This window comes from Salvelinus namaycush, chromosome 6 (genome assembly GCF_016432855.1).
Source record: "Salvelinus namaycush isolate Seneca chromosome 6, SaNama_1.0, whole genome shotgun sequence".
NCBI classification, from domain to species: domain Eukaryota; kingdom Metazoa; phylum Chordata; class Actinopteri; order Salmoniformes; family Salmonidae; genus Salvelinus; species Salvelinus namaycush.
The window spans coordinates 34,036,904-34,044,757 of NC_052312.1; the positions used below are offsets into that span (position 1 = coordinate 34,036,904).

General features: G+C 40.5%; 1 pseudogene; it reads left to right on the forward strand.

The window, feature by feature from the left end:
• Positions 1-212: 212 nt before the first annotated feature.
• Positions 213-7,337, forward strand: LOC120049343 (annotated as a pseudogene).
• Positions 7,338-7,854: the final 517 nt, after the last annotated feature.

Below are 7,854 nucleotides of genomic sequence, written 5' to 3' on the forward strand. Positions count from 1 at the left end.
AGATTCCACCTGCGAGAGTACCTTTGAAGTTCAGCTACATTCTCACACAGCTCATTATTTTTGGATTGCATTTTCTTCAACTAATTCTCTAGGAACGTTATCTTTTCCTTGTTCTCGCTCACAATTTTGTGTAGTTGATTGACAGTTTCAGACAAATTATCGATCTTCTTTGATCTTAAATGTTTCATATCTTACAGACTGTATTGTTAGAGATGACGTTGCAATGGACGTCAGTTGCATTCTTCCTCTATGTGGAAATGGATGTACTCCTCATCCTCTGTCTACCCTTCATCTCAGCCACCAGGTAGGAATGAGTCCTGCAACGACATTCCAGACATTAAAGTTAGATTCTTTGCAGGTTCTGAATTAAAGGTGAAAATACATATTTTCTGGATATTGAAATCAGGTTTATTGTCGGTTCTGAATGAAAGTTGAAAATACGTCATTTACAACGTTTATCCTACGGGATCGGTGTCCCTATACCGGGAGAAACAAGTACAAATTTGGTTGGTCCGAACCAGACCAACTCTGAATGAAGCATAGATGTCTAGGCCAGTGGTTCCCAACCGAAGTGCCGTGGCACACTGGTGTGCCTTGAGGAACACCCAGCTGTGCCGCAAAACTTTTCCTAATCTTGATTATTATTTTTGAATACTCACTTATAAAAGTGACCTGTGGAATGCACATGCCATTTTGACTTGGGCGCACTAGTGCCGGTCAGATAATGCGTTAAATGGCTCATGGTTACATCTATCAGTCCAGTGCACTCCGGCTGTTGTTACAGTTATATCATTTGAAGGACACATATCACGAGCAAAGTAATTTGCATCATTTTACTTTATCTGTGAAAACAGGCAAGTCTGATTAAGAGTCATTTATTTCTTAATATTTATTTCTCTGGGCTTGGCGTTGTCCGGGTTAGGGGAGGGTTTGGCCGGCAGGGATGTCCTTGGCCCATCGCGCACCACAGCCTCTTCCATAGAAACAAAAGGACTTTGTGTCCAGAAATCCGCTTGTCTGTAGCCTAAACTGTTCGAAACTAAATACCTATTTCACATTAGCTACATTTTCTTCGTTCTGGCACAATTGTGCACCGCCCCATGGGTCTCCCGGTTGCAACAGAGCCTGGACTCGAACCCATAATCTCTAGTGGCACAGCTAACACTGCGATGTAGTAGACCACTGCGCCACTCGGGAGGCCCACGAGATGCACTTTAAGGAGTAAACACAAACTAACCACCATGAGTAACAAACTATAATAACTATACAAATATTTCAAACAAACGCTATTTAATCCAGAAAATAATTTGTCACAGAAAATGGATTGTTTGTAGTATGGATCAGATGAGATGGTCATTATCACAAAATAAATTAATAGGGAAACTTTAGGTGTGCCGCAGAATTTTATCCCATCAAGGTGTACCACGGAATGAGAAAATAAAAGGTTGGGAACCACTGGTCTAGGCTATGTTTCACAAGTTTGAACAGCACAGTATGGCACAGTTCAGTACAGGACAGTCGTTTTTAAGCCCATAGATTTCGTTTTAATGTTAGTCACTCAAATATCACATATATAAACATTGGACATGGCAAAATGTATAGAATTATAAGAAAATTACCTTTAAAACTGTCAGATGTGTGCGTACTGGTAGCAAAGTCAGGTGCAGAAGAGCAGAGAATTTGTGAACAGGCACACACTTTATTTAGGCAAAAGTGCAAAATGCGCAAAACAGTCACAAGAATTATGTTTAACAATAAACATCTTCGTGAAAAATAACACGGAAAAACAAGCCAGTCTGGCGCGTCAACAATACCCACGTAACACAAACAATCTTACACAAAGACATGATGGGGAACAGAGGAATAAATACATGTAGATTGATTGGGGAATGAAAACCAGGTGTGCAGGGAACAAGACAAAACAAATGGATACATGAAAAATGGAGCGGCGATGGCTAGAAAGCCGGTGACGTCGACCGCCGAACGCCGCCCGAACAAGGAGAGGAGCCGACTTCGGCGGAAGTCGTGACAAAAACTGTAGAATTGTTCTCTGCACCCCATGACAAAATGTGTAGAACTGCAGGAAATACGTTTTAAACCTGCAAAATGTTCTCTCCCCGACAATAAGAGGGGTGTGAACAGGTTGTGTCATGAACAATGCTTGTGCCCATAGAAATAGAGGGGGCACGGGATGTTCCCCAATGCTGGAAGTGGGACCTAAGTGAAAATGTTTGGTAACCTGCTCTACTGTGTTTGGGCCAAATCAAGGTCGGTCAGGACCTGACCAAATCTGAACCAAACAAAGACGTTTATGATTGGTTCAGATTTTGACCCAAAAAATAAGTCTTGTTGTGGTCCATGCTTAGTGGGAATCCATCATAACATGGAGAGTATAGCTATAGCTATGGACAAAGTAGTAAAAGGCGCTTGGCTCCCTACAAGCTACAACAGGAATCATGTTACAATTGAGACAACGTTGTGACTAGCTGCATCCAGGGTTACTTTATTAGACATTGATTTGCTTTTGCAGTGTTCTGAGTCTCAGCATTATGTTTTTGTGCTCTTTTGCAGATGGCAGAGTATCTTCCAGCTGAGAATATGGAACAAAATGGCCAGGTTTTGGAATAAATTCTTCCTCGCCATGATCAGAATCCTTATAGTCCTTTTCCTCGGTAAGCTGATGCGAAAAAGTTTGTTTACTCACAGATCATAATGACTCACAATAGTGACACTCTCACCAGAGATCTTACAATCTCATACAATGCTTTTGCAATCTCCATGTCTTACTATGTTTAACCATGTCGTACCACACCTGCACGTCCTGTAGACGCTGTGCGTGAGGTGAGGAAGTATTCGGGGGCGAAGAACAACAAGGATGCTAATCTGCATCCCAACATGTTTGACAATCTCCACATGAAGCTGTTCAGAGCCCAGAGGAACCTCTACATCTCCGGCTTTTCCCTCTTTCTCTGGCTGTAAGTCCTGGATCTGTCTGTCCATCACTCACCCATTGACATACTGAATCCTCACTGTGTCGTCTTCACATTGGGATGGATACCAGTGAAAACCAGCCAGTGCATGGATCGTCATAATCATAGAGACTTGTTTATTCATTACAATGACCATAACACCCTGGTCGTATTCAGGAGGGCACATCGTAGCAAAATGTTTAGCAACGGAAAACAAAAAATGTGTTCAGATGGACAAGTTCAGGTGGCAGCTCTCTGTTAAATATTTTTTATCAGTATTGAACACAATCTATGTGTGTTGTTTCTCTACAGAGTGCTGAGGCGGGTGATCACGCTGATCAACCAGCTGGCGACGGCGTCTAGCACCACGGCCTCTCTGCAGACCAAGGCAGAGAGTTGACAACCAAACTGCCAAGAAATACATGGAGGACAACGAGCTACTGAAACAGGTAAAGTCATACCCAGTATCTTGTCTTTGGCTATGCCAGATTAAGTGATATGACATGCTATTCTATAAAATCATTTCTCTGTAATTAATATTACCTGATTAAGCTAATCAGGTAGATAATTAACTAGAAAGTAGGGGCACCACGAAATAATGTTTATAGAGCTGTTATCTTCAGAATAAACTCTTAAAGACCTGGTAATCTTTTACATCAATAGCAGTCAATATTTAATCGTCACCTTATTTCAGTATCATCTGAAAGTTGTAAATTCTTGGTTATCTTCACAAACCCTGGCTAACAAGTTGAATCAGCAATACAAAATTGGGTTTAATTATTTATTTACTAAATATCTAACTAATCACACAGAATTACATATACACAGAATGGATCATTGATTACTAATTATGTCCTACAAGAAAACGTCCCTGGGAGACGGAACCTGTATGACGGCTGGTTACACAAAGAGAGGGGGTTGGGCTTGAATGAAAGCGTGGGAGGACTGAAGAACAAAGGGAGAAGCAATGCTATCGTAAATACAGAATCTTATGCATTCTAAATATCCCGCCATTTGGAAAAGGAAAATGCAATAAATATTTACTCTGAGCTGCGCTTCAATAGGTTGGTTGTAGATGGAAGGCCGTGTTTGTCCTTTATGGATCTCTGGTCCTCTGAAGACTGTCTAGTGGTGAACTGGAGCGTGGTAGAATGGATACTTGGTAGTACCATTGTCGTGTGGTAGAACAAACACTCTGTCCGTCCTCTCCTAGCCCACGTCTACAGTTGCTGCGCTAACGCGACGGCTAGGAGGTATCACTCCTTTAGTGAATAAGAGTTCAAAGTTCATACCAAGTTGCCATGCTATATGCTCATGCTATATTCTGACTGCTATAGTCGAAATTCATCCTTCCGGCATGTAGGTTGTCACCTTCACATTGAAATTCGATGATAATGTCGTTAGGATCTCTAAGGTTGGCTTAGTTCTGTAGGTGGTCTTTGTCCTTTCAACGTGGGGACCTCAAGTCCACACGTCCTTGGAACAGCTTATTATCTGAGCCCTTTTAACGTAGGACTGTCGCCCTAACGTCCTCGGGATAGAAAGTTACATTTTCGTCAAGGGCTTTATATAGGAGGGGAGAGAAGGGCGTGTTTCATAGTTTATAACCAATGTCTCTTCACATGGGCAGCCCACTGAGTGAGCAGAGCTTTCTCTCATTTGGAAGCTAAAATTGCACAACAATTCCATGTGAATCTGATAACTAGAATGTGTAGACTTTCCAAGGTACAGTTTATGTCGTCCTATCATCAGTAATACTGTCTCAGACGCCAACTGATCTGGCATCATATTCATTGAGTACCAATGCATATTTTCAACTTGTTGGATTACCGAAATATGGTTCCTTTCCCCCCACCTTTTGATGTTCCCAGACTCTCTATGTTTAACAAAGGCTATTCAGAGTCCTTCTGTAGAGTCAAGAGAGGAAAGGGAGAAAGGTATTTATGGGGGGTCATAAACCTTACCCACAGGCCAACGTCATGGCACCAGTATCACTTCCCTTTCTGCACCTGAGCCCATATTTAAAAGGGTCTCAAAAAGAAGAGGCGCGCTGATCTAGGATAAGGCCCCTCTTGTCCATGGAAACGTATTCATTTTGATGTAAAAGGCGAAACTGATGCTGTATCAGAACTCCTACTCAGAGATATGGTTGTTCATCCACACTAAAAGAAAATAAACACATTTTGGTATTGCATATGGTTGAAAGGTGTGGTTAATGTTTGTTAATGTTTACCTATGTTTGTTTCAGACTCTGATGGATGGGAAGGGGGACAAGGCCACAGCAGAGGGAAACGAGCTGCTGAGAAAAGAGATGGAGAAACTGAGAGGAGAACTGAAAGGCTCAGAGGAAGGTGAGGAAGATACACACACAATACTTTTGTGACAGACTGAATAATAGAACCAAAAAATGCATGGGAATTGGATGATAATGGGAATGCTTTGGGGTTAATGTTTTACCTAGCCTTGAAAAAGTCCCAATCCGAGATGGAAGCTATGAAGAAACAATCCGATGGACTGACCAAAGAATACGACCGACTGCTGAAAGAACACCAGGTAACCCCAGACCAGCTCACATACAGTATCTACAATTAGCCTACTGTGCCTTCAGAAAGTATTCACACCCCTTGACTTTTCCCAAATGTTGATGTTACAGCCTGAATTGAAAATGTATTACATTGAGATTTTTCACCAATCGCCTACACACAATACCCCATAATGTCAAAGTGGAAATATGTTTTTTGAAATTTCTACAAATTAATAAAAAATAAAAAGCTGAAATGTCTTGAGTCAATAAGTATTCAACCCCTTTGTTATGGCAGGCCTAAATAAGTTCAGGGGTGAACATTTGCTTAAAAAGTCACAAAATAAGTTGCATGGACTCTGTGTGCAATAATAGTGTTTAACATGATTTTTTTTATGACTACCTCCTCTCTGTACCTCACACATGCAATTATTTGTAAGGTCCCTCAGTCGAGCATTGCATTTCAAACACAGATTCAACCAGGAAGGTTTTCCAATGCCTTGCAAAGAAGGGTACCTATTGGTGAGCATGGTGAAGTTATTAATTACACTTTGGATGGTGTATCGATACACCCTGTCACTACAAAGATACAGGCGTCCTTCCTAGCTCAGTTGCCAGAGAGGAAGGAAACTGCTCTGGGACCGCCATGAGGCCAATAGTGACTTTAAAACAGTTTGAGTTTTAATGGCTGTGACAGGAGAACTGAGGATGGATCATGCACATTCTAGTTACTCCACAATATTAGCCTAATTTACAGAGTGAAAAGAAAGACATGTACAGAACAAAACATATTCCAAAACATGCATCCTGTTTGCAACAAGGCACTAAAGTAATACTGCAAAAAAATGTGGCAAAGTGTTATGTTTGGGGCAAATCCAATGCAACACGACTGAGTACCACTCTCCATATTTTCGAGCATTGTGGTGGTTGCATCATGTTATGAGTATGCTTGTAATTTTTAAAGACTGGGGAGTTTATCTTTATAAAAAATAAACAGAATGGAGCTAAGCACTGGCAAAATCTTACAGGAAAACCTGGTTAAGTCAGCTTTCCACCAGATACTGGGAGAGTAAATCACCTTTCAGCAGGACAATAACCTAAAACAAAAGGCCAAATCTACACTGGAGTTGCTTACCAAGAAGACAGTAAATGTTCCTGAGTGGCCGAGTTACAGTTTTGACTTAAATTTACTTGAAAAGCTATGGCAAGACCTGAAAATGGTTGTCTAGCAATGATCAACACCAATTTGACAGAGCTTGAAATGCTTAAGCATAATAGCAAATATTGCACAATACAGGTTTGGAAAGCTCTTAGATTTACCCATAAAGACTCACAGCTGTAATCGCTACCAAAGGCTATTTTACAAAGTATTGACTCAGGGGTGTGAGTACTCATGTAAATGAGATATTTTAGTATTTCATTTTCAACAAATTTTCTAAAAACATGTTTTCACTTTGTCATTATGGGGTATCGTGTGTAGATGGGTGAAAAAGAAAATCAATTTAATCCATTTTGAATTCAGGCTGTTACAGAACATGTGGAATAAGTCAAGAGGGATGAATAGTTTCTGAAGGCACTGTACATGTTTGATTTGATATTACTGCTTACCCTGCCTTGTTCAAAGCTGTATATTACTACCCTGCTCAAATGTAGACAGAATACTTCAGCTCTCACTTTAGTACTACTACTGTATATTTACCTCTACCACTTCACAGATATACTGTATATATAATTTTTTCCAGAATCTTCAAGAGATTGGCGACAAAAAGGATGATTGATCGGGCTTATGACTACAGCGGTCAGAACATTTACAGATTGTACCAAGAAACCAGAAAAAACACTGTCACGCACACTATCACTTTCGTTTGACATACTGAAGCACTGTGCATGGTGTCACCAAAATACTCCTCCCAAGCACCACTGAGCCGCCAAACATTAGATAAAAAACACCTGAGCACGTTTGTAATAGAATAGCTACTACACCAACATAGAAATAGTGTTTATAGTATTTGCTGACTTTTGGAGAATGTCACTGTTGTGAATGAATGCCTGCATGCATGGCTGTACAAGCTTCAGATTACAGTGGTCTTCTACTGTGAATGTATTTTTGATGTAATGGGCTTGCTATGCTGTTTTTTCCCTGTATATGGCAAGAGTACCACCGTTGCATTCATATATATATATATTTTACCTTAGCAGCGAGGCATATTACAGATTTGAGTTTTATGTGTTTTGTTAAACAAAATGAGAATTGAGTTGATATGGGTAGAGAAGCTATATTGAGTGATTTTTGTTGTTGAATATTTGATATCAATGCCGATGTTCTGTTTTTAGTCCTCTGAAGATATTCTACGTATTTAGATG